The sequence below is a fragment of the Vulpes lagopus genome, chromosome 3, assembly GCF_018345385.1.
Source record: "Vulpes lagopus strain Blue_001 chromosome 3, ASM1834538v1, whole genome shotgun sequence".
In the NCBI taxonomy this organism is placed as follows: Eukaryota; Metazoa; Chordata; class Mammalia; order Carnivora; family Canidae; genus Vulpes; species Vulpes lagopus.
Window position 1 is genome coordinate 48999521 of NC_054826.1, and position 26454 is coordinate 49025974.

General features: G+C 42.1%; 1 protein-coding gene across 4 annotated transcripts in view; it reads left to right on the plus strand.

The window, feature by feature from the left end:
• The first annotated feature begins 6517 nt into the window (after positions 1 to 6517).
• Positions 6518 to 26454, plus strand: part of CREBRF (CREB3 regulatory factor) — a 59783-nt gene continuing 39846 nt past the window's right edge. The window contains exon 1 of one of the 4 annotated variants that reach the window (XM_041748160.1): positions 6518 to 6890. The gene's annotated coding sequence lies outside the window, so the exon portion shown is untranslated. Of the gene's footprint in view, positions 6891 to 10144; positions 10274 to 11158; positions 11799 to 14023; positions 14673 to 26454 lie in introns of those variants that run through there. The other 3 variants (XM_041748161.1, XM_041748162.1, XM_041748163.1) reach the window with 3 other exon arrangements.

Genomic DNA, 26454 nt, shown 5'->3' on the forward strand with positions numbered 1-26454 from the left:
CCACCTAACTTTATGACTATTGTTGAAATAAGGGAATGAGGAAATCAACTCATTTTTTGTGAGGGAGACTTGCTAAGTTCCCTTTGTCCAGGAAGTCACTTAATCCTTGAACCTATTTCCTCATTTATGACATTTTTGAGAAAACTAAATACAACCAGTTTATAAACTCAGATACGTGCTTTCTCCTCACCTCATTCCTAGTAATTGACCTGTTTTGTTACAACATGGCCCATCATCTGAGATGGATGGATGGCTGCAAATCACATTTTGTTTGATAGTTCTCTTGCTCCGGTGAGTGCCAGGACCCAAGCTTGGAAGGAGCCCTGTACAGCCCTTTAAAAGGATATTGGAAAGGTCCTTCTCCAAAGCCTGTCCAGATGAATGTGGTGTGGACTCCTGGCATGATCATTACACTAGGAGAGGCCCCAGGTTTGCAGTCTTACTCCATCATTTGCAAGCAGTATTAACTTTGAGCAAATCTTTAATTTCTGGGCCTCAGTTTTTTCATCTACAGAATGGGGATACTACTTCCTGCCTTTTCTGCTATACAAGCTTGTTACCAGGTGAGATGGTGGTAGCAAAGATGATTTGTAACTTTTTTTTTTTTTGATATTTTATTTATTTATTCATGAGAGAGAGAGAGAGGCAGAGACACAGGCAGAGGGAGAAGCAGGCTCCATGCAGGGAGCCCGATGTGGGACTCGATCCCAGGTCTCCAGGATCACGCCCTGGGCCAAAGGCAGGCACTAAACCGCTGAGCCACCCAGGGATCCCTGATTTGTAACTTTTAATAGTACATGAAGAATATTTTCCAAAGAAATGACAAAACTGCTATGATCCCTTGACTTTTAAAGACAGGCCCCAGAGGGGCAGTCAACTGATTTTTTTCTACATAGGTTTTCCCTTTTGATAAGTCCCTTGTACTTGGGTTACAGAAAAATCAAAGACACACACCAGGCTCCAGGCCTGAGCTCTGAGCAGGGAGATGGATCTCTTAGAAAAAATCCTAGCATAAGTGTTTGGACCACATCTTTCCTGCCCTTCCATGTTCTGTGTGAGTCCTACAAACTCTTCTACCAGAATGGCAGTATTGCTGGCATGATTTAAGATGTAGCCTGAGGGTCATTGTTTTCCATGAACAACGTTTTTGTTTGTTTTCTTATCACTGAGCCGACAATATTTTATCATATCTTACTTTGGCATTGCTTCAGAAGTAGCGTCTTTTTGCTCATTTCTGCTGGCCAATTTTTTAACAATGGTAAGTGTTAGAATTGAAAAATGACTTTTTAAAAAAGATTTATTTTCTTTATTTTAGAAATGTGTGCTGTGTGTGTTCACAAACAGGGGAGGCAGAGAGAGAATCTCAAGCAAACTCCCCACTGAGTGCGTGTGAAACGCCATGAGGGCTCAGTTTTAGGACCTTGAGAACATGATCTGGGATGAAACCAAGTCGGATGCTCAACCCACTGAGCCACCCAAGTACCCCGAGAAATGAATTTAAATCATTGATTAGACTCATGGAAGATTTGGCCCTGGATTTCGTCTTCCAAAAATTTGAAGTCCGTTGCTCTTTTACGAACTATATTTAAGTTGCATCTTAAAATACATATCTAGGCATGTTAGAATGGTGTTACCACCCCATCCTTCTATGCAAATGCTCTCTTCTGTGTGAAGATCAAATATATATAAAATGAAGATGGGACCTTAGAAGGTATGAATTACTTTTCCCCTGCCCCTTTATTTCAACTTTTTCTCAAGAGTTGAATGGATGGAATTAATTGTAAAAAATCTGCATTTTCACAGAAAAAGCACAGTATAGAATACAATCGTAAAGAATATTTATCATAGCACAATTAATGGAAAACAACCATAATGCACAATATAAGGAGATGCTTAAATAAGTCATACTGCATCCGACTGACGGAATATCATGGTACATTTAATAATTTCTTTATTTCTGTGACATATGCCTGGAAATGAAGTTGAAAAGATAGATAAAAGTACTCATACTGCCTCTGGATGGGAACTGCAAATGACTCAAATTTTCTTTCTTTTTTAGTATTTTCTCCAACAAAAAGGTAATACTTGAGCCCCCAAAAAAGAAACGATAAAAATTATTTTAATAACAAAAAAAGAATGTTAAGAAAAAAAGGATTTTAAACTTATGTACATAGCAAAAAGTCTGATGAGAAATAGACCAAAACGTTGATAATGATTATTTCTTTTGCAACGTTGTATACTTTCCGCAGAGAGCATGTATTCCATCATAATCGGGGAAAAAGGTGTTTTGGAGGGGACTATTGTCAGAATAGTGCCAGTATTTCCTTCAAACATTATATAACACACACACACTTTTTTTTAAAGAGTAATTCAGGGTCAGGGGAAATGAAGTCAGCTAGATCTATTAAAACACTAAAGCTATTCTGAATCAATGAAAATCAGCAAGTTCACACAGCAATTCTGATTAACTGTTTCCATTGTGCAGGACAGAGTACAGAGCATTCAGCTTATGAAACTCTGGCCTCCTTTTGTATAGGTGCTCACAGTGACGGCATGGTGGAATGAAAAGGGAGCATTGATTTTGTTTCTGCCCACAGAGAAAAGTGGAAGCCTGGGGTATTAATGTTCTGGGGTCCCACATGGGTTAGAATAAGCCTCACTGTTCTTTCCCTCCCAACTGCTCCAAGCCAGTCTTTCATTCAGGCTGTGTCACTGCTTCAGTTAAAACCTCCTCCTTGTGAAATGCATTGGCCGGTTTCCCCAACTCTCACCCACCCACCCACCCACCCCGCCCCCTGCAGGCCAACTCCAAAACAGGAGTATCCTGGTGGCTAAGGATGCTCAACAACTAGCACTGCTACCCACGTGAATCCGGTCAGGATTCTACTTAAGTGGATGTCAGGATTTTGACATGGTTTCCATAGTTTCTTTACACTGTCCAAAGTGTGGTACTATGCTGTGGGTTGCCACTCCAAAACAGAACAAGCAGAGCAGATGTTTTGTAAAAGTAGGCGATGTATTTGAGGAAGCATGAGTTGAGAGGCTAAGTATGACTGACTTTGCAAGCCACAAAAGCTTTTCAACAACATTCAACAGGTATTTTCAGTTCCTGTTCTTTGTCATGATGCCAGCTGCTTGAGACAGTGGGAAGCAGAAGAGAGACCTAGTCCTGAACTCCTGGAGTTCAGGGTTTAGCAGGGAGACAACTGGGTCCCAGGTGCTCCCGGTGAGTGGAGTGCACGAAGCAGGGTGATGTGGCATTGCATGTACTGGTTGCTGGGTAAGGGCACTAGAAACACTAATGGAGGAAGGCTTCTTGGAGGAAATGATCTTTAAAGGTAAACCCAGAGAATGATTAAGAGCTAGGTCAACAATTGATGAAGCCATTGCAAGAGTCCCAGAAGGAGAAGCATCTTGGATTATGGTAATAGGAAAGAAACGGAGTTAGAGAAGTAGTGTATTGGGGGCTAGCACATACAGATGATTGATTGGATGTTGGGGGAGGGAGGTTGTTAAGGGGGACAGGAAGGAGTCAAGGATTGCAGCCAGGTTCCCTGCCAGGTGGACATTGGAGCCTTTCACTGAGATGAGGGCAGTGAGTTCAGTTGTGGACAATATGAATTTGCAGGTGCCAGAGGTCTGCATGTGCAAATACCCAGTGGGCCATTGTTATGTGGGTCTGGAAGTTGGGCAGGAAGACATGGCTGCAGAGTGGGGGTATGGGCAACCAGCGTGGAGATTACTGAGCCTGTGGGTGTGGATAAGGGGCCAGGAAGAATGTGTAGAGTGAGAAGAGACCTAGTCTAGGCTGGAGACCTTTGGAGCACCCACTTTTCAGTGGTGGGCAGAGAAGAGGAATCTAGAGATCCGTGGTAAGTGCACGGCTTGAATAGCAGTTAGCACCACCCTTACCTGCAGCTTCTTAACATACATTATTGCATGAATAAGTGGGACATAGTCCTATATTATAGTTGGAGATGCTGAGATTATGTGACCTAGCCAATTTCACCCAGAGGATATCCCCTGAAATCATCTGGGAAATTAGGTGCATGTATACTTGTGTGTGTTTTCCTGGGAAGCAAGTATATGGCTTTCATCAGACCCCTAGAAAAGTTCAGAACCATTGTTGATACCAACAATAGGGGCGTCTATCTGGCACAGTCAGTGGAGCATGTGACTCTTGATCTCGGAGTCGTGGGTTTGAGCCCTACACCTGACAGAGTTTACCTAAAAAAAATAGTATCAACAATGGCTGATCCTTAACCTGGTGCTTGCTGTGTGCCAGCCCTAAGGACTTTACCCTTCACCAGACTATAATTGGGGCAGGACAGGGCAAAGAGCAGTCTTGCACATCTCTCTCCTTTCTAATAGTCCCAGTTTCTTTGTGTCCTTGAGCCCCCAGGGAGGAGAAAAGACCACCAACCTGGTCCTCTTCTATCCTGTGTTTACAGGACCCTAAAACTGTTCTTAACTCCTTTGTTAGAAGGAGAGAAGAACTGCCCTTACTTAGTCCTAATTTCACCTCAGTTCCCACCCCTACTGCCAGTTTTCCCAAAGGCAACTTCCCCCCTTTGCCAAGCTGGGAAGAGATGCTTGGAGGAAGCCCTCTCATGTCGAGCTGACTGGTTGTAGAGGCACCCGTGAAGAGCTGTGGCCAGCTCACTGGGACTCCTGCAGCCATAATCCTGGCTTTAGCCTGTATCATAGGTGTGCCGCGCAGGTCAACAAGGTGCCTTGGGGGTCTGTATGGAAAGGCAGGCCCAAGAGTTCAGCTTCCTTCTGGGACTGCCCTTCCTAACAGAATAGTATCTGCAGTTGGCATCTGGGTTTGTTAACGTGCTTCATGTCTGTCTCACTGCAACTGGTGTGTGAAAATAGAGATGGGCAGAGGGAGAAGCAGGATCCCTTCAGGGAGCTCAATGCAGGACTTGATCCCAGGACTCAGGGATCACAACCTGAGCCAAAGACAGACACTCAACCACTGAGCCACCCAGGTGTCCCTTCTTTCTTTTAGCAGCCCCTCTGGACTGTTCACTTCCTGGATGTGGAAATCCAGTTTCATAGTTTTACACTGGATTTGCACTTTTTCAGAGCGCGCCTCCATCTGTAGTTCAACAGACTGTTATCATAGTTACAGGTCTTGGTTCCTGCTGCTTATCGATCTGTTCCTCCACTTTCTGTTTTTATCGGCCTACAATAAGAATGTCTTATTGTACCTGGCCTCTGGGAGTATTTCCTACAACAAATGCTAGATTGTTCTCACTCCCTGGCTTCCTGGCTTGCTATCAGTGAGAGTTGCTGATACTAACACTGTGTGTTCAGCTCAGTGCTGACAAAAAACAAAACCAAACCAAAAAACAAAACCCCACAGGAATTACTAACTGTCCTAGAAGTTTTCAGTCTTAGCAAAACAGACAAAACAATTTTGAGAGGAATGCTGTCTTGGAAGATAATGGAATCTCAAAACAGTCTTGAGTTGCTGGCTGCTTTCTCTTGCTATTTCACTTTCCCTTTGCTGCTGCTTCTCTTCTAAGAAGCTTCTAGTCACATTCCTCCTTAGTAGGTGGGGGAAGGGAAAACCAACACTGCTGAGCACCATTAGGCATCAGGCTCTGCATCTGATGTTCAAAATCAACCTGTGAGGCAGGTTATGACAGAAACCCAGAACAGTAAGCTTAGTATCTTGCCCAAATACATTAGAAAGAAAGTGGCACTGAAACACGCAGGTATGGTGTTGTTAATCCCTGCAACAGGGCCTCCCCTTTTATAAACTCTGTTGTATTATAAGCTTTCCATGTCACCCTCCTCCAGGTTCTGAGTTCCTCCAGGGCGATGACTCTATCTTCATGTACACATTAGAAACTCAACAAATGTCAGTTTATTTCTCTCTCTTCTCTTCCCCTGCCCATCATTAAACATAGGCTTGATTATGCTAATGACATGCCTTGCGTTCTCCATAATTCAAGGATGTCTTAGTGTTAACGCCACTTGATTTGAGGACTCAATAACATACATGATATGAATAGTACAAACCAATAAGCACTTTAAGTACTCAGTTGGGTGGTAGAGGAAACGATAGTAATGAGGGCAGTAATAGACATGGTAGAAATAGGCTTCATAAAACGCGTGGGATCTTGAGTCATGGAAGATGAGTAGGATTTAGACCACAAGCAGTTATTAAGTTCCTATCCCATGGCAGGCCTAGTTCTGCATGTGGGAGTGAGGAATCAGGGTAAATAAGTAATGGAGAGACTAGAGAAGAGCCTTGGAACTGAACTTGGTGCTTTCTGGAAGAAGTAAAAAACCAAAGTTCAGAGCTGTCACATAAAGAATACTGTATCTTATTGAGAGGTTAAGGGAAGGGGAATAACTGAACTCTTCCCCCAAAAGAGTTATTTTTCAGGAGAGGTGAACGAGGGATGGGTGCCAATTGCCAACCATCAATTAGTATCTTTTCTATTCACCTTCAGCAATGCTCCAGTCTCCTCAGGAAGAAAATCACTTTTTAAAAGTGTGAGAGGGACACAGCTTTTCCTGGATATCTTCCAGCTTTGAGTTAATGAATCTCACTTCTGAAGCTGTGAAATGTTAAAGTATCACAAGGTCCAGAGGGGCATGGAAAGAAAACACTTAGCTCCAAAGGGCTACCACTCATTTGGATGTGTCCGTAATCAGCAGGTAGGGCTCTCAGTCTGTGCTCTAATGAAGAACTGTAAACTCGAGGTCGTTAAGGAAAAATCAGGACCTGTGGCAACTCTTTTAATTATTTTCAGGAGAATTCAATGTTACAAATTAGAAGGTTGGTAGAAAACATCCAGTTCTAGTCCACATTCCTCAAGGTGAAGAAAGTAGAACCCAGAGAGGTCCCCACCCCTCACCTGGATCTCACAGTAAGTACAGCTCAAACTAAACTTTGGGTCCAAGAACAGTGTTTCCAATACGTCAAGGTTTAAAGTGGGTCAGCATATACAGAAAATATCACTGGAGGGTGCACAGAGCATGGGTACTTGTGGTTGCTTCTAAGAGGGAAAATGAGTGGCCAGAGACCGGGGTGGGGGGAGATTTAATATTCACTGAATGTCTTTTTGTACCTTCTAAATTTGGTGCTGTGTATATGTTCTCTAATCAAAAAATAAATAATTCATTTTAAGAGTTCAGTGGAGTCCTAACTCTTGCTTCGTTTCCCCGTTGTGTAATGTTTGTGTAAAATAATTTTTTGACTCAGTCTTTTGATTCTGCAGAAGCAAGATTAAGCACTTTGGAGGTGGTGATGGCAGTTGGTTACTACTTTGTGGCTAGAACAAGAAGAGTCTCCTGAACCTCAAGCCAGTGCTATTCCAGAGTCCCAGTTTCCTGCCAATGTTGATTGTGGCACAATCTGGCAGGATAAAACCCAGAGAAATACAGATCAATTAGCAGTCAGTGATTTCATTCACTTCAGTGCAGGATATGGTCATTAACAAACCAGGATGGAGAGCTCTCAGCCAAAACTGTCCTTTCCAAGACAAGGGAAGATGCAAAGGTGGGAATCCAATGTAACTCACTAGTGAGCCCCTTCAATGGCAGAGCCGAATGCTGGAAGAATCAGGCTGCTCCTTGACCCCAGCAAACTGTTGCCCAGCTGAAATGTGAAAATGACTGTTGGAAGGGCAGCACAACAATGGAAGAGCTAACCATCTCCTGGAGTTTTTCCAAACATAGTATTATGAGAAAGGATAGTCTGTAACGTATTCCATGGCGATTTAATGCATGAATCTAATATGAACAAGTTAGAGGAAACTGGCTCAAATTTCCCGAGCCAGTTTTTCTATTGGTGTTTCAATTTCATTTCATTTCTTTTTTAATATCTAATTTTTTAAAATTTTTTATTTATTTATGATAGTCACAGAGAGAGAGAGAGAGAGGCAGAGACACAGGCGGAGGGAGAAGCAGGCTCCATGCACCGGGAGCCTGATGTGGGATTCGATCCCGGGTCTCCAGGATCGTGCCCTGGGCCAAAGGCAGGCGCCAAACCGCTGCGCCACCCAGGGATCCCTCATTTCTTTTTTTTTTTTAAGATTTTATTTATTTATTCATGAAAGACACAGAGAGAGAGGCAGAGATATAGGCAGAGGGAGATGCGAGACTCTATCCCAGGACTCTGGCCAGGATCATGACCTGAACCAAGGGCAGACACTCAAGCCACCCAGGTGCCCCTGATGTTTCAATTTTAAACCCCAGTTGATATGGAAAATTAGAATGTGGTATGTTAAACCACCTAAAAAAAGGAAATAATGATAATCCTGCTACCTCCTGTGCAGTAGGGAAAATACTTATTCCTTCACTGGATATTGAGACCCTGAGGCATTTTGGAGGATACAAAGATGAGGTTTACTTTTACTTTCCACTTAGGTATCTGTGTATACCCACCTATTAATACTTGTTTACACAAGTATTTTTTTAGTGGCAGTTAAACTGCTAAAGTCTAGAATTATCCTTACTTTCTATTTAGCTTACAGTACATCTTCTAAATGAGGTCTTTGAAACAATCTAATAATACTACCATTCATTAAACGCTTACTATATGCGAAGTACTGTGGTAAGTGCTTTATATGAATTTTTCCACTCAATTCTTACATCAACCCCATAAGGCACTTACAGAGGAGCCTCACAGAAGTTAAATAATTTGTGCTGGTTAACACGTGGAAGAGCAAGGATTCAAATCCAGGCTCTTATTCCACCAGTATTTAATGACTGCCTACGTGGCAGGCACGAAAGGTAGGGGAGAAACAGGAGGACTAATAACCTCTGCCCTCCTGAGTTTAGGAGCTTTAGAAGTCTTTCTGATTACAAAGTCCATGGTTGAGATATTGACACTATACTACTTCCCTAAGTCTGTGCAAACAAGAACCACATTTTCTTTTAAGATTTTATTTATTCACGAGAGACACGGAGAGAGGCAGAGACACAGGCAGAGGGAGAAGCAGGCTCCTTGCAGGGAACCCGATGTGGGACTGGAACCTGGGACTCCAGGGTCATGCCCTGAGCAGAAAGGCAGAGGCTTAACCGCTGAGCCACCCAGGCGTCCCAAGAGCCACATTTTTCTAAGGTGATTCCTCTGAGGAGAAAACTGGCATCCTGAGGGAATCTGGCCAAGCATTTCTGTTCTCTAAGCCTCCTTTCTCCATGCATACTAAAGTCCTATTTCTGTTCTGTGCTCAGAAAATAAATTGTGTCCTTAAAAAGTATAAAGAACAGTCTGAGAGCATGGTCTGTGGCAGAAGACCTGGGTTCTGGGCCCAGCTGGTTCATTTACTAGCAGCCTGACCTTGAGCAAGTAATCCCTCTGAGCCTTAATTTTCCCGTCTGCAAAAATCGGTATATTACCCACTGCGTGTGCCTGTAGGGTTAACTAAATGAGATGATGAGCCCAGCACATAGTAGTAGCAAAGGGTCGCTGTTGTTATTTAGTAGGATTAGGGAGCACAAGAAAACCTCGGGCACGTGTGTTATGTGCTCGAAGGTGTGTTTGTCTAGGCGTTTCTAGTAGCATCCTGTTTGTGCAGTTGTGTACAGGTATTCTTAAAGGTGCACACGCAACCTGATTGATCCCAGTATATCGGGTTTACAAACGCAATAAATGCTAGTTGAACGAACCAATGACGGAAGGCACGGTCAGTCTCAGCGAATTAAGAGGTTCGGATGCGGAGGACCTACGTAAAGCAGCTGCAACAGTCCCTCTCCCAAATCAGTGCCCTCTGGTCCCGCAGCCCCCCTCGAGTTTCACTGAACCTAGAATGTCAATGCAAGTGGGCATAAACATAAATATAAATGGGTATACGGCCACGGCGGGCCTCACCGTGCAGCTGTGAGATCAGATAAACGCCGGGTGCGAGCGCTTTTGTAAACGAACCTTGCCTGCAAACGTGAGTGTGGCTCCGTATCGAAGACGGCCCACGCCCACGCGGCCGCGGCAGGCGCCGAGCCCCCGCTCCGCCCCCTCTTCCTGGTTTTCCCGGCAAGCCGCCCCTCCGGCGTCACGTGACAGAGGTGGCCGGCCGGGCCGAGCTCCTGATTGGCCGGGCCGCAGAACGCCTCGCGATTGGCCGGCGGCCGGCGGGCCTCCGCCTCCCTCCTCCTCCTCGCCGCGGCCCACGTGAGGGGGGCGAGTCACGCGATTTCCGGGAACCCGTCAGGAAGGACATAAACAAAACAAACCGAGGCAGCATGGAGAGGGGCCGCGGCCCCTGCAGCGGAAGCCGACCCAGCCCCTGAGCCGCCCCCGCACCCACAGGTGAGCTCCGCTGCTCTCCGCCCGGAGCCCGCCGGATCCTGGGCTGGGGGACTAGCCGGGCGGGGGGCGGGGGAGGGCCGCTGGCCTACGAGGCGGCGGCGCCGGGGCTCTGAGCCGGGCCGGCGCGGGGCGGCTGGGACCAGGGCCGACTCTGGGGGCGCGCGGGCCTCAGGCTGCCGCCTGCCGGTCACGGGGTCTCCGGGTCCCCTCCCCCACCCCCGGCCCGGGGCAGTTATATAAAAGCGCGGGGCGGCGGTAGAGGGGACCCACGGGTGGGCGGCAAGCTAGGCCAGGGGTGGGCAACGCCAGGCGTTTGCCCTGCCAGGCCGTCCGGCCCTTCACTGCTGCCTCGGAGCCCGGGGCCGTGGCTGCCGGCAACCGGCCTGTCAGAGAAGCGAGCGGGTGGGAGGGGCCGGAGAAGGGAGGGGAGGCGAGGCTGGCGGGGGAGGAGAGAGAGGGGCGTGTGAGGAAGGGCCGGGGCCACGAAGGTTGGAACCGGGCAGGGAAGAGGCGAGGAAGCGCCGGCGGGGGGCGGAAGGGGACCCAAGCAGGGGTGTCTCTGGGGTAGCCGCTCCCCCTTCCCGTCTCCGCCCCAGAGACGGGCTAGAGGGGCCTCCCTCCGGGATTTGTTTATATGTCTTCTCAAAGCAGCTTGAAGCGGCTCGTAGGCGGAGCCCTCAGCGCGGAGTGGCAGGCCGTGCGGTCCAATGGCGCAGGCGGGCCGAGGCTGCCGTGCCAATGGCCGCGGGGGAGGCGGTGCCGCGGGGCCCCCAATTGGTTAGGCTGTGCCGGGGGTGGGCCGGGCGAGGCGGCCATGTTAGATGGGAGGGGACCGGTGGTGGTGGGTCACTGGGAGGGGAGGAGACAGGGCAAAGGGCGAGGGAGCCGGGCCGGGGGCGTTTCGGGTGTCCGAAGGCGAGTCCCATCGGACCAGGAAGTAGCTCAGGGGAGCCAGACCCCGACCCACCGCTCTCCCCTCCAGAGCGGAGGAGGCAGGGAAGTACCGAGGGCAGTCTAGCCGCCCCTGGGGGTGGTTCCTGGGACTAGATGGAGCTCAGTCTTTGGATTCTCCCTCTTTCTCGGCCCTACCCTTCCTGACAAACACGGCCGCCAAACCCTGTAATTGCTCTCCTCTAGCCCAAGAAAGCAAACCCTTTTGCTGTTTCTGAGCGGGCTTGAGCCTTAAGGTACTCGGGTAACTAGCGGTCTGAATTTCGGCACAAGGCCTCACATAAGGACAGGCAGTGAGGAGGAAGTTCTGCTTCTCTGGATTTTGCACGGAAAACCAGGACTAGAAAAAGCCGAGAAAGTTGTTAACAGCTGGGTGGGGTTTCCATTTTTTCATCAGGGTACCTTCTAAAGATCGCCCCCGCGCTTTCTAGTCCTGGTCCTAGTAGTAATTTGCCCTTCCTGCCTACGTAAATTTGTAGCTCATGTGAATCAACTTCGTAAGAAAACTGAGCCTTGAGAAAATTATTTAGATCTGAAGGTTCTTTTAGGACTTTGTCTTGTGACTACCCTGCAGGTGAGGAATAGGATCAAAATCTGACTGACTTCTTTTTTAAAAGCAGAAAATAAGACTTTTATGTAAATCTGGTGATCCGTGGTAAACGGGTTGTCACTTGGTGGTACTTTTAAAAATTTTTTTTTTTTTTTTTTTACCATTTTCTTTTCATCCAAAATAGCTGGGAAAACACCAAAGATGAAGGGGAAGTGGTATGAATATTTAGAAAATCAGTTATTTTACTTTGTTTCCTGGTTATTTTGACATCCTGTCAGCCTCATTAAATGCTTGATGTGGCTTTATGATAACATCACTTTACAACCTGTGACTTGCACCGGTATTGTCAAGGGTACCAGGCTGTTTGTTGATGCACTTAGGGTATTGTGCAGAGGGCATTCAGGAGTTGACTGTATTTGAGAATTTGCACTTTCTCCTGTTAGATTAACTGGAGAAAAAAAAATGGGTAAATAAATGATTTGTCGATTTCTATATTGTTTTTGACATGCTTGACTCAGTGCTATTAAGAATCATATGTAAAAATATAACCCCTATTTTTTTAATAGACTTTAGTTCTTAAATATAACTTAAACTAAATCCACCATTTGCCTTTAAAGTGTAGTGTGTAGTCAGAATTGTCAATTATATGACTTGGAATTAATCAGCAGAGGTTTGTTTCCCTGTGAGTTTTGACTTGGATATTTGGGGGAGGAATTCTCTTTGATTGTATTCAGTAGTTCAATCTTCCAGGCTAGATAAACTCTTAGGCTAGACATAATTTGTCAGGTCACTAGTCTGATGATTTTAAGATAGGAGTTGACAAATTTTTTTTCTGTTCATGGTCAAAAGTAAATATTTAGGCTTTGCGGGCCTTGTAGTCTGTCACAGCTACTCAGCTCTGCAAATTATAGCATGAAAACAACCATAGTATGTTTGGGGTTGTATTCTAATAAAATAATGTTTACAGGAACAGGCTGTGGTTGAAGGTTGTAGTTTATCAACCCCTTACTAAGACATCAGCCACTAGGTTTTAATTACTTAGATGTAAAGATATTGCAGAACATGTAAACGTGCACTTCAGGTAGTAATTTGAGCATTTGTAGAATGTATATTATCTCTTGCCTTGAAGAATTTTTAGAATAAGAGCACATGACAGCATTGTATTATATATATATTTTTTTCATTTGTAAAAAGATGTTTTCCTAAAAAAATGCTTACTTTTTTTACTTTTTAAAAGTAGGCTCCACACCTAGTGTGGAGCACAACATGGGGAACACATACATGACTCTGACATCAGGACCTGAGCTGAAATCAAAAGTCAGACGCTTAACCCACTGAGTTACCCGGGTGCCCCTGGAAAATCTTTTAAAGCAAATGTTGGAATATTAAGTCCTGTTTATTTTATTCAATGCATTCCGATTGAAAATTTTGCTTTTTAAGGTATGATACCTAAGAACCTTAATATAGTCAAGGGTAGGGTCTTACTGATGTCTAAAAGTACAATTAGTGTATCATTCCTAACAAAACTGTTTACAGCTGTTTGAAGAGATATTAGGCAAATGAATAGTTAATGCTATTAGTTCTTATATATAGCATACAGTTGATTTGGAAGCCACACTGATGGTGCCATTGCCTGAGGTGTTTGTAGAATTACCTAAATAGGGTAGGATACCTTTTCAAACAAGATCCCAAAAGATACAGGTTGTTACCCGTCCACTTCCTTGGAAAAATGTGAAGTGGTGCTAAATGCCAACTGAAGCAGAGATGCCAAAACATTAAAATATTACATAGGCAAATATTTAATTTTTTCATGGATAGTTTTGTGCATTGTTTCTAGGTGTTAATCCTCCACTTTTGTTGACTTGAACTGGGTTTTAAGTGCAAGCCTGACAGTTGAGAAGGAATATATTGACCTCTTAAGATTGAAAAGCATTACATGGCCTGTTAACCTTCTTTCTAATTCTATTTCACCTACTATTTGTCTGAATTACTGTGGGTAATTCAGCTTATTAATTTGTAATGGGAGAGATTAATGATGTTTTCTATCTTTTAGTGGGATATTGGGAAATTGTCACTTATTGTATTCTCAAGGTTTTGTACTTTGAATATGCTAATACTTCCAGCTGCTTGGAACCACTTGTCAAATCTCCATTCAGTTTTCTTTCTTTTGTTTTGTCTCTCAGTTTATCTTTTTTTAAGATTTTATTTATTTCAGAGACAAAGAGCATGAGCTGGAGGGGCGGTGGGGGGGGAGCGGAGTAGAAAGCAGACTACCTGCTAGGCAGAGAGCCCAACGTAGGGCTTGATCCCAGGACCATCATGACCTTAGCGAAGGCAGACGCTTAACCTACTGAGCCACCCAGGCACCCCTAAGTTTATCTTTATTAGCGCTTGTACCACAGTATGATACTTCTCCATTTATGTCATCTGCCTGGTGAGCCACTTGAAGTCAGATTCTGCCTCTTTATTTCTATATCCCCAGTGCCTCCCCATGTTCCTGACACCTTTTAGTGCTTCATTTATGTAAGAAATTCTTAAATGGATGTATTGTTAAAAACTGCTTATCTGGAAGGTAATAAGTCAGTCTACTATTAGTAGAGATGTTGGGCTTAGAAGGGAGGAATTAATCACCATCTGCTCAAACAAAAAGGCTTCATTTAAAAATTGACCCTTTTCTTTTGAGAAGGTTTATGGAAAAGCTATTTTGATGTCTAAAATTCTCTTGAATTTTTTTGTCAATTTTTTTTCAGATACATTCCATTAGACTTGTTGAATATTCCTTCTAAGCGTGTGCATACAGACAGAGACACACACACACACACACACAAAACCTGCGTTTTGTCCTTTGGATTCGTCATTAGCTCTTGGCATACTTGGATCTCTGAATGTTTGGCAAATGTGAGTGGAACCTCTTATTTCTTAGAGGTTTGGAACAATTGTTCATCTATATAGCAGTGTTTCTCATCTTGGGGGGAGGCACTGTAAAATTACTCTTGTTAATAAGTCTAATTTACCCCAGTGGGGAGGACATGGAAAGAGTTTGTTGCAGGGGACTCTAATGATACATGGTGATTGCAGTACCATCCTATTGCCTTGCTAGCCAAACCTTATATGGTTTTTCACCAGTTCATGACTTTTCTTCCAAAATCTACATTGGAATGGAACTCTCCTCCCCAAACAACTTTTTAAATCACTCATCTCCCCACTAATTCCCAGCTACTCAGATCATGCTACTATTCTGTCCTTTTTTTTTTTTTTTTTTAAATTTTTATTTATTTATGATAGTCACAGAGAGACAGAGAGAGAGGCAGAGACATAGGCAGAGGGAGAAACAGGCTCCATGCACCGGGAGCCTGATGTGGGATTCGATCCCGGGTCTCCAGGATCGCGCCCTGGGCCAAAGGCAAGCGCCAAACCACTGCGCCACCCAGGGATCCCCTATTCTGTCCTTTTAACACCAAGCCCTTTTACATCTTTTGTTACAAAGTTGTGTTTTACGTATTGTTGATGTGGAAGGTTTCCCATGAAAGTATTATGAACTTGCTGATTTTGTGTCCTCCAGTTTTCTTCAGATTCTTTTTGTACATTTATTTTCTTTAGTATGTAATATTCTGTCTTTGAGAGTTTAAGGTGCTTTTTTTTTTTTATTTTAGAGGGGAATTTTCTTCTTTGCTGTATGCTATTTTTGATGCAGTTTGCCTTCTCCATTATATTTTTGCCATTCAACAGAAATTTAAAGCATTACAAAAATAAAACTTTCAGGAAAAGTCTTTGGTATGGGAAGGAACTAGGGGTAGGGGAATGTGTAACTCATTCAGAAGATTCACTATAGAATTCAGTAAGGCTTCTAGCTTACTTGTGTTGTATAAGATGTGTAAAATTTCCTACTTATAAAAGGACTTTACAGTTTTTTTGAAATGCTTATTAGTAAGGGTTTTCGTCCTTACTATTGAATCCTCTACTAGAATTGCCTGCAGAGTAATAGAGGAAACAAGACCTTGCAGTTCCAATAGTAGGATAATTTTTAGAACAGCACGTTCTGAAAATACGGAAGATGGACTACTAACTCCGCCTGGGAAGGTTGGAGAAGCTTCACAGAAAAGGTCCATTTGAACTGGGTTTTGAAGACCAGTTCTAATCCAGTCAAGGAGGTGTAAAAGCTATATGTGGGGCACCTGTCTGGCTCAGTGAAGCATGCGACTCTTGATCTCAAAGTCATGAGTTTGAACCCCACATTGGTTATAGAGCCTACTTAAAAAAATAAAAAGATATATATTGATGTTTAGGGTGGGCTTGGATTTGAGAAGGCTTACGTAAGTAAGGTGGGGCCATGGAGAGGGGGTAGGTGGAAGAGGAGGAGGAGACTCCTTGGTGATTTCGGAGGAAAGGCTTTTTTTTTTTTGTTTTCTTTTGTGTTCTTGTCCTACTTCTCCTAGGCCTGCTCTACACTGTCAGGTCTCTGGTCTCTTTGTAGCTCTGACTTTGATTAGATGGTCTCTTTTCCCATCATTTTTAGTTTTTCTTTTAGTCCTTCATCAAGGCCTGACACACCTCTCTTTTCTCCTGTAATATATCAGTACGGAGGTACTTTTTATTCTGATCTAATGCCTTTATCTCACCTTCTGGTTTCCATCCCTTTATTCCCTTTGGGTTTCTTTTCCCCTTTTTTTGACTCTGACTTTTCCTCTTCATTTTGTTTTATTTTTTTTTATTTAGATTGTATTTATTTATTCATGAGAGACAGAGCAAGGCAGAGACATAGGTAGAGGGAGAAGCAGGCTCCCTGCAGGGAGCCTGATATGGGACTGGATCCCAGGACCCCTGTATCACGCCCGGGGCCAAAGGCAGATGCTCAACCACTGAGTCACCCAGGAGTCCCATTTTGTTTTATTTAAAAACGAAAATGTGGGATCCCTGGGTGGCTCAGGGGTTTGGTGCCTGCCTTGGGCCCGGGGCATGATCCTGGAGTGGAGTCCCGGGATTGAGTCCTACATCAGGCTCCCCGCATGGAGCCTGCTTCTCCCTCTGCCTGTGTCTCTGTCTCTCTCTTTCTCATGAATAAATAAATAAAATCTTTTAAAAAAATAAAAACAAAAACGTTGTTTCACACTGTCAGCTTCTTTACATTTGAATAGCAACGTATGTCTGAGTTGATTCCCTTTTGGGAAATCTTGTGAGATCAGCTTATCTTTGATACCTTTCCCAGTACTCATTATCCATCTCTATGAATTTCCTTTTATGAAGCATTTTACTTTGTATTCAGAGATGCCATTTCTCATAGGCTACAGTGCAGAATATAACCACTCGTATGTTGTGTTTTCTACTTCTTATGCATCTTAAAATTGTTACGTGAGAAGATCCAATTCAAATCTTTACCTGAAGTTTTCCCAAGCTTACCCAGGTAGAGATGGTAGTACTCCTCTCTGTAGTTTTAGTGTTTTCTAAACACCTCAGCTTTACTGAGTAGTTAATAATTTACATAAAATAAAGTTCACCTGATTTTTAGTTTTGACAAACCTAGGCAGTCATCTAAAGTATTTCTATAGTCATGATATGGAACACTTCCATCACCACAAAAGTTCCCTCATGACCCTGCTTCACAACCCTGCCCAAATCACTGATTTACTTCCTATCGCTATGGTTTTGTCTTTCCTGGAATTTCATTTAAATGCAGTCATAGAACATGTGTTGTCTTTTGAGTATGATTACTTTTAATGTTAATAATGTTTTTTTGATTTCATGCCATTTCAAGTATCAGTTGAGTACTTGTTATTGTATGGATATACCACAATCTGTCCATCCATTTTGGGTTTGCTTCCAGATTTTAGGCTGTTATGAATAAAGCTACTATAAACATTCACGTACAGGTCTTTTAAATACTTCTCTCCTTACTAACTCTCTTTTATTTGGAGGTCTAGTTGCAGAGTGCTTAAGAGTGAAAATTCTGGGGTTAACTAGTTCACTAGCAGGCTTTTTGCTGGTGCTGTGGTTTTAACAGTGTCAGTACAGGCACCTCAACTGTAAGATGGGACTGGTGGAGATGGGAGCAAGCTGGAGAGCACAGGCCAGTTTAAAGAGAGAGCTCATTTCAGCTCAAGGGATCTTGCTGGGAATATGTACCCAGTGATTTTCTTTTTTCCCCAAGAGAGTGGCATTTGTTAACAGGATTCAGAAATTTTATGTGAAATCTCCAACTGAAATGCTGGAAGTTAAAATTTAAAATACCAGTGTGAGCGGAACAAACCGCTTCTGTAGGCATCAATTCGTGGCAGTGGTCCACTTTGAGGCCTTTAAATCTTCAGTTAGCTTTGTATTTCCTTTTAAAACGTATACAGTCCTGGTAAGAGTGACCATGTTGGGACTCTACTCCCTTAATAGCTTAGCATAAGGTGTTGCTAGTGGTCCATTCACTCAAGTTAAAAAACTAAAGAATTGCCATAAATGAATTTTATTCTTTCCTCTGATAGGCAGGATATAAGAATTCTGAGGGGAGGATGGGATCAGGTTCTTGTTACTTTTTGTACTTTTCCTCTGATAGCTGCTGATTCCTTTCATGGTTCTGTTTTCCCAGCAATTGGGGTAGTCCATCTCTTTTTTCTGGTTTATTGTGAATACTGTTGAGACAAGTACAGTATAAACTTTGTGTTTGTATTTATTAGAAACTGTGGAACGTGTTACGGATATGAAAGATAAATTTTGTGTAAGTTCATTCCCTTAGGCTACCAGAATCTCTCGTGAAACCAGTATAACTATAAAAAAGCTATATGTAGTTGTTTGAACAATTAGAGCCATAATCTCTCTGAAGAAGCCCTTCCCCCTTGTAATTTATTTGCCAAGTCTTTTTTTTTTTAAGAAAAAAATTTTTTTAAAAATTTTTAAGTAATTTCTGCACCCAGTGTAGGACTTGAACAATCACAAACCCGAGATCAAGAGTCGCATGCTCCACAGACTGAGCCAGCCAGGTGCCTCTTCTTGCCAGTTCTTTATTGTGTATAGAGATGACTAGTTTGCAGCTTTATGAATTATTTTGTGAATCCAAAGATTCTTTTTGCTGATTAAACCAGCATAATTGGTATTGACCCTCATGAAGCCAGGGCTGGGATGTTAAATCACCTGTGTTGCCTACAGATTCCTATCCACCCTAGTTCCAAGCAGTTGAGTTTTTGTGATAATTGAGTGTGGAATTTAGACAATCTAGGATTCTGAGTCTTACACTTTGGTTGCTGCAACACTCCAGGAGTATGTTTATAACAAGGAAGGAACCTTAGAATAAAAAATAGCCCACAATTTATTGAGTATCTCTTTTGTTTCAGGGCACATATTATTGTGAATCACAAAATCCCTGCAAAGTAAGACAGGGAACTCTTGTATTTACAAGTAAAAGAAGGCAAGTAAGAATCCAGGATAAAATTCCAAATACTCATGATGCAGAACCTTTTATCTTTCATCTAGAGTTTGCTTCTCACAGAGCAATCCATCCTTTCTCAGTGTTGAAAGAAATGACTGCAAAACTATTCACAACCACTTTGTAGCCTTATGCCCATAACCCATGTACTAGCTGTTCTGTAGTCCTATGCCAGTGGTATAGCCCATTTCACACAATGGGAAGGAATTTGAAGAAGATTTCAAAACTGTTGTGTATATTTTTGCTAGGTTTGAAAAGTCAAATCTGAGAAAGGAGAGAGAAGACAATAAAGTTAAAGGGAGAGCCTAGATCTCTGATAACAGCAGTGCTGAAGATGCCTGGGTGGCTCAGTGGTTAAACAGCAGTGCTGAAGTTGTTAGGGTACGTCCCAAGTGTCTTGGGAAAGCTATTCCCCTTGAATATTCCAGAATGGCTCAAGTGTGTTTGCTTGCACCACTGTCTGTTTCTATGCTGCTGTCTTTAACCCTGCTGTTCTTTTTTTACATTTTGTAGATTTCTGCTGAAAAGCTCAGAAAACTAAATGATTCTTTAAATTTTAGTGTTTAATCTGCATAAAATATTTTGTTTTAATTAAAAATGGGGGTAGGGAGAGAGGGAACAGTGTGTAACATGTATCAGTCCCAATGCCTGGATTCAGTTGGTTTAAATAAATTTTAATCCTACTTCTACTCTCTCCTCACTAGACAAGAATTCTCTCTGAGAATTCTGAGTCTTCAGAATTGACTGAAATTCAAATAATGCTTTTCCTGGAAGTCTAAAAGACAATTCAGGAGCACAATTTTAAGTGTTTTTATCATGTGATACCACAGTGGTTCAAGACTCAAATTAACGTGCTAACTACTAGATAATTTCAGAGCACATAAAAGGTCCTTAATAAATATACAGTTGACCTTTGAACAATATGGGGGTTAGGGGCACTGACCCCCTCCACCTCCATGCAGTTGAAACTCATGGATAATTTTTCACTCTTTAAAAACTTGACTAATAGCCTGCTGTTGACCAGATATGGATAACCAGATGTTATCCATAAACATTTGGTTAACGTATATTTTGTTTATATTATATACTGTATTCTTACAATAAAGTAAGCTGGAGGATCCCTGGGTGGCGCAGCGGTTTGGCGCCTGCCTTTGGTCCAGGGCGCGATCCTCAAGACCCGGGATCAAGTCCCACATCGGGCTCCCGGTGCATGGAGCCTGCTTCTCCCTCTGCCTGTGTCTCTGCCTCTCTCTCTGTATGACTATCATAAGTAAATAAAATTAAAAAAAAATAAAATAAAAAATAAAGCTGGAAAAAATATTAAGAATCATAAGAGAGCATACATGTACAGTATTATACTCTACTTACTGAAAAAAATTCACATACAGGTGGGCCCACACTGTTCAAACCTGTTATTCAAGGGTCAGCTGTATACTAAATGACTGACTTCTTTGCAGTGTCCTCTTTGTATGTGAACAAAGTTGCACCTCTGACTCCTCCTTATCCAGAAGGACCTGTGGTCTTAGAGGATTTCCCACTCATTGTCAACTATTGTGTGGATTCCTGTGCTGGACAAGGCATTGCTTTTAGCACTGTAGTGAAATAAAGATGGGATGTAATGGTTGTTCTCAAAAAACTTTGCAGTCTAGTAGTGGAGACAAGAGATTAGGGAGGAGGAAAAGAAAAACCATTGTGAGCAAAGGCATGAAAGGCTAGAGCCTCACTTTTGGAAATTCTGAGTGGAGTGAAGTGGGATAGTAAGTACCTCAAGGATTTTGGTGGGATTGTAAGATCAAGCTAATATTAGAGTTATAGGACAGTAGTGGAAAATAGACTGGAAAGATAGTTCATTATATCCCAGTATTTTGAACATTATCCAAGAAATCTTTGGGAGTTGCTGAAAACTTATGAGCACAGTGCTAATACGAAGTGGTTGTTTAGGGAGAAAATGGAACATAAGAGCTGGAAAGAGAGGGGCTGGCGAAAGGAACATCTGTAGGGCAATTATTGGAGTGGTAAATATAAAATGATGAGGTCAAAGTAAGGGTTGAGAAAGTGGGAAGGGCAAAGACAAATAGATGCACGTGTGCCGAGTACAAGGTAAGTTGCCAGCATATCTTTGTTAAAGAGAACTGGCAGATTTAACAAAGTGTTGGGGAGGAGAAAGAAAAGAGTCAGGTTTGAGATCAGTGTTCTAAGCCTGGATGTCTGAGACTTGATGCGATTACTGACAGAATGGAAATGTTTGAAGAGAGAGGTGGCATGCTGTGTCTGAGGTCATGCTATTTGAATGACCATGGAAATACCTGGTTCTCAGATGGCAAGGCTCTGTGCATTCATGCATTTAGATTGAAGATGTAGATTTGGGAGTCTTCTGGAGAAGAGGCACTGCAAGTAGAGATGGTCTCTATAATGATAGGTTTGCACAGAGGCATTTACTGAATGGCCTCAGATAAATCTCTTATCCTTGCTGAACTTTTTTTGTTAATGTAAAAATGGTTGGGCAGAGGGTAGGAGATAGCAGTGATGCTAATATGTACCCTAACTACTACTCCCAAGTTTTTTTTTTTTATCAAATGACAGGGCATAGCAGTGTGCCTTGTAGTCTATAAACAGTGATACAAATATAGACTGTGAATATTTTGTTGCCAATGGTAACCAAGTGTGGCTGGGGTTAGAAATGCATTCTTTGGTTCAGTCTTAAACTGTCCCATGCTCTTACTCTTTGCTCCAAACAACTTAATTGACAAATATCAATGCTGCAGGAAGCCCCTACTGTTGTGTAGTTGATAGTTTAAGAAGTAAAAAGTAGCTCTTCCTGTTCAACTCACATTGATCCGGACTCCTCCTTTAATGCTCTTTCTTTTTGGTTCCCAAAGAGTTTTAACTAAGCTCCCATATGTTGTCTTTGTAGGCAAGAGATTAAAGTTGGGCAGAAGCCTTTGGAAAGGAATCAAATAAAATTCTGAGAGGTCTTATGTCTTCCTCCAAGATTGCATTCTAAGGAGAGATATTTTTGAGATTCAGTATCTTTTCTTAGCTCTTCAGGAGTCTCAGTAAAATGTAATTATTTTGTTTAATTAAAGGTGGCAAACCTAACTCAACCCCCATATTTTTAAAACTTTCTTGAGTGTGAAGATAAAAGGGGACTATTGGATTGACCCAAGGATAGAGAGTCCACAAAGCAGTATGGTAAAAGGATCATTATCTGCTTATAGTGTGATGATGAGTACTGCTTGGCTAGGAAAATCATCTTTTCTCATCTAATCTGAGGGAAAAGATATGTCTTCTCTCTCTTTACCTTCCTCTGTCTTCAAGACCTGCAGCAGCAGGGTTTGGAAAATAATTAATGCGGTCTTTTGCTAATAATTCCAGACAGAAACCATAATCATCTAGTTTGAAGTGTATTTACCTATTTTCTATATTTTGGAGTCCAGAGAACTGCTGTTGAAGGGTAGTGAACAGGGATTCACTTGGAGTTGTGTTCATAGGATTTATATCACATAGTAAAGGGAGAATGTGGCACCCACCATTCACCCAGTGTGTACCTTGCATGAGTAGCATATACTTCCTCAGTGGTATAGGGATTCGTGGATCTCTGATTTCTGCTCTGCTATGAACCAGGTAGTGGCTTGATTCACTAAGCATCTGAAAAACTATTGTTTAGTAGAACAATTTTGTTTACTGTTTTGCTGTATCCTTTTCAAAAGGAAAGGAATTGTTGAGTGGGACATAAGAAGTATGGCAGGATGGGTTGAATGTGGCTAATGGGTCCTGGTCAGTTAAGGAACTTGGGCAAACTGATAAACTGTCTTTCTTGCCAAACAGGGGAGCTTCTTGGGGTATATATACATACCGTACAAACTTAAATTGCCAAGTCAGTGGTCTTTCCTCCCTTCCCTCCCCTCTATTCTCTTTCATCTTTACTTGGGGATTAAGCCTCAGGAAAAATTATTTAAGTTTGAGGGTCAGGACAGTTACCACATCTTACAACTGTGGATCTGGTACAGTTTAAAGACAACAGAGAGAGAACCCAGGGAGTCTGCACACATGAAAGAAATGATGAGCAACAAAGATTATGAAAGATCAAAATAAACCATAGTATGTGAACTATATAATGGTATAAATGTGTTGGTATTTCTTACCTCAAAAAAGTTTTTTAATGTTTTTCATTGTAAAGTTTTTCCATTGAAACCATTTTTGAGTGTCCAGTTCAATGGCATTAAGGACACTGACAATCTTGTTTAACTATTTCTAGAACATTTTTCTCATCCTTGACAGAAACTCTGTGCCCATTAAACAGTAACTCTCCCAGCCTCTGGTAACCTCTGTTTTACTTTCTGTTCAGTGAATTTCCCTATTCTAGTACCTCATATAAATGGAATCATGTAGTATTTGTCCTTTTGTGTCTGGTTTATTTCAGCATAATGTTTTTAAGGTTCATCCATGATCAGAATTTTATTCATTTTTATGGCTGAATAATGTTCCATTGTATGTATTACCATTTTTTTTTAGCCATTGATCTGTTAGTGGCCACTAGGGGTGTTTCCACCTTTCAATTATTGTGAATAGCGTAGCTGTGAACATGGCTGTGCATGTATCTGTTTGAGTCCCTGCTTTCAGTTCTTTTTTTTTTTTTTAAGATTTATTTATTTATTCATGATAGACATAGAGAGAGAGAGGGAGAGAGAGAGAGAGGCAGAAACACAGGAAGAGGGAGAAGCAGGCTCCATGCCAGGAGCCCGATATGGGACTTGATCCTGGGACTCCAGGATCGTGCCCTGGGCCAAAGACAGGTGCTAAACCGCTGAGCCACCCAGGGATCCCCCTGCTTTCAGTTCTTTTGGGTATATACCCAGATGTGGAATTGCTGGATCATATGATAATTCCATGTTTAGCTTTGTGTGAAACTGCTAAAGCGTCCCAGCTGCACCATTTTATTTTACATTCCTACCAGCATTGCACAAAGGTTCCAGTTTTTCCATATCCTCCTCAATATCCTCGACGTGTTATTTTCCAGTTTTTGGATAATAACCATCCTAATGGGTGTGTCAATTTTTTAAACATCTATTCTGATGAACATTGGATGACTCAAAAGTGCTGCTTACTATTGTGAGGAGCCAGTTCCCTTAAGCTAACTAAAAGGGAACAGTGCCCTAAGCCAGTGCCATATAAAAGTGGAGCTGTAGGGATTTTGGCCATCGTTATATATAGTATACTATATATAGTATTTGTTTTTTCATAAGACATTTTCATTTATGAATTGGTTTACATCGTTCAACCTTTTAGAAACATGTGGACTCTCAGAAATCAGCCGAAACCCTCAGATTCAGAAGAAAAATTTAGGGGCTCTTGGATGTGTTTAAGCTGTCTGGGGCACTCTAGTTAGTTCTTGGGTTTGGCTTTCAAAGTTTGGATTAGTAGTTTAAGCAGTCCAATGGATGAGGTTTTGTAAAAGTCCTTTGGCCTTATCTATCCTCTTACTTCACCTTTTGCCTTGCCTAATGTACATAGTAAGCCTCAACAAATTTTTAAGTGGAGAACCAAAAAAACAAAAACAGAAAACAGGAAAGGACCTAGTAAAAAAGGTTATGAAAGATACTGAGCTGTGGCCATCTTCAAGTGACACCATTGCTGCTCATAAATCAGTCATTTGCTCCATTTTATTTGTAGGGGAGGAAAACTTCCTCTTTTCTCTTTTGGCTAGTCTAATATAGTTAAATTAACACAAGACAGATTAACAAGAGGAAAAAAAATTAATTTCGTATATATGGGAGCTCATCAAAATATGAGATTCAAAGAAATGACCAAAGCCAGCAGCTTTTATACCTTTTAGACAAAGAAGCAATAAATCTGTTAAGAGTTGGCAAGACAAAGATGTTTGGGCTTGGGGTAGCAAATTAATGAAGAAATAACAAGGTTTATTTATACAGCCTTCTTGGCCTTGAATTGCCTCTCTGGTGGTAAGGATGCCTTCATCTCCCAGGTGTAGAGGAAGGCACATGGGGAAATTTATTTCTTGTTTTCAGGGGGACAGAGAGGGGTCGGTGTCTTTCTTGAACTAGCTCTTCAGTAACTTCAATTAAAAACAATATGCCAGGGTGGCATATTTTGGGGTGGCCTACCCCAAACTGCATCACATTGTTTCAGAGAGAGCTAGTTTTCTGTTAATATTTTCCTGTGCCTAGGAGAGCTGTTGTTGAATAGTTTTGAATGAGCCCACGTGCAGAAAATCTGTTGACAAATATTCTGATAGACAACAATCTTCTCTCCCTTGAAAAACCTGTAAAACTCTATTGGGAACTGATGAGCCAGAGTTGTGAATAAAAGGAATTCATGGGGTACCTAGGTGGCTCAGTTGGTTAAGTGTCTCCCTTTGGCTCAGGCTGTGATCCAGGGCGTGCTCTCAACAGGGAATCTGCTCCTCCCTCTCCCTCTTTGCTCTCTCTTAAGTAAATAAATAAAATCTTTTTTTTTTTATCAAGGAATTCATAACTAGGGGAATTAATTTAGCCTTTCCTTTAAGGTGTTGTGATTTTGTTGTTGTCATTGTTTTAAATAGCACTAGTCTTGAGGCCTGCTTTTGAGGGCAGGGTAGAGGATTTTAGAATCAAGTAAGTTTGGGAAATTGTATCTCCTCTGGCTACCTGCTGGTGATTTATAATGCACATTAGCACCTTAAGGTTTGCAAGAAGTCCTGCATAAAGGCAGAATATCAGTTTTAATGTGTTTTCCAAACTTCATAACCCTTTTTGTTGAATAGCCATTTAACATTTCTTGAAACAAATATATCTTAGATTACAGATTGGGAAATTAGACCATTGCTTTTAAAGTATATAACTTTAATATCAAAGCTTTGAGTAACATATGGGTATTCTTGAGCCCAAAGAAGTGTGAAGGCATCCTGATAAAAAGCAAGTGGTTACATTTAAGTTATTTGGCCATCTAAACATTAATGTACTTTTTGTATATGTTTCCCTGGTATAGGAGATGGTTTGGGAGCAGTATATCATTATGGAAGATTCTGTAAAATGGTAATTGCTGTAGAAACCTTTATTTTTTCTTTCCCTTCCATTTCTGGGTGGGGAATTTTGTTCATGATTTTTTCACAATAAGCATATAGAATGATACCAAGCATTTTGGAAAATGGGTGCAAAACCTTGGAGATAAAGATAATTGGTTGTGATCTTGGCTCATTAGTTTTAGAAAATGAAAAGACCTTCTGTTGGGGGGAGAATTGGCCCTTCCCCCATCCTGTTTGCTGCTACCTGAAAG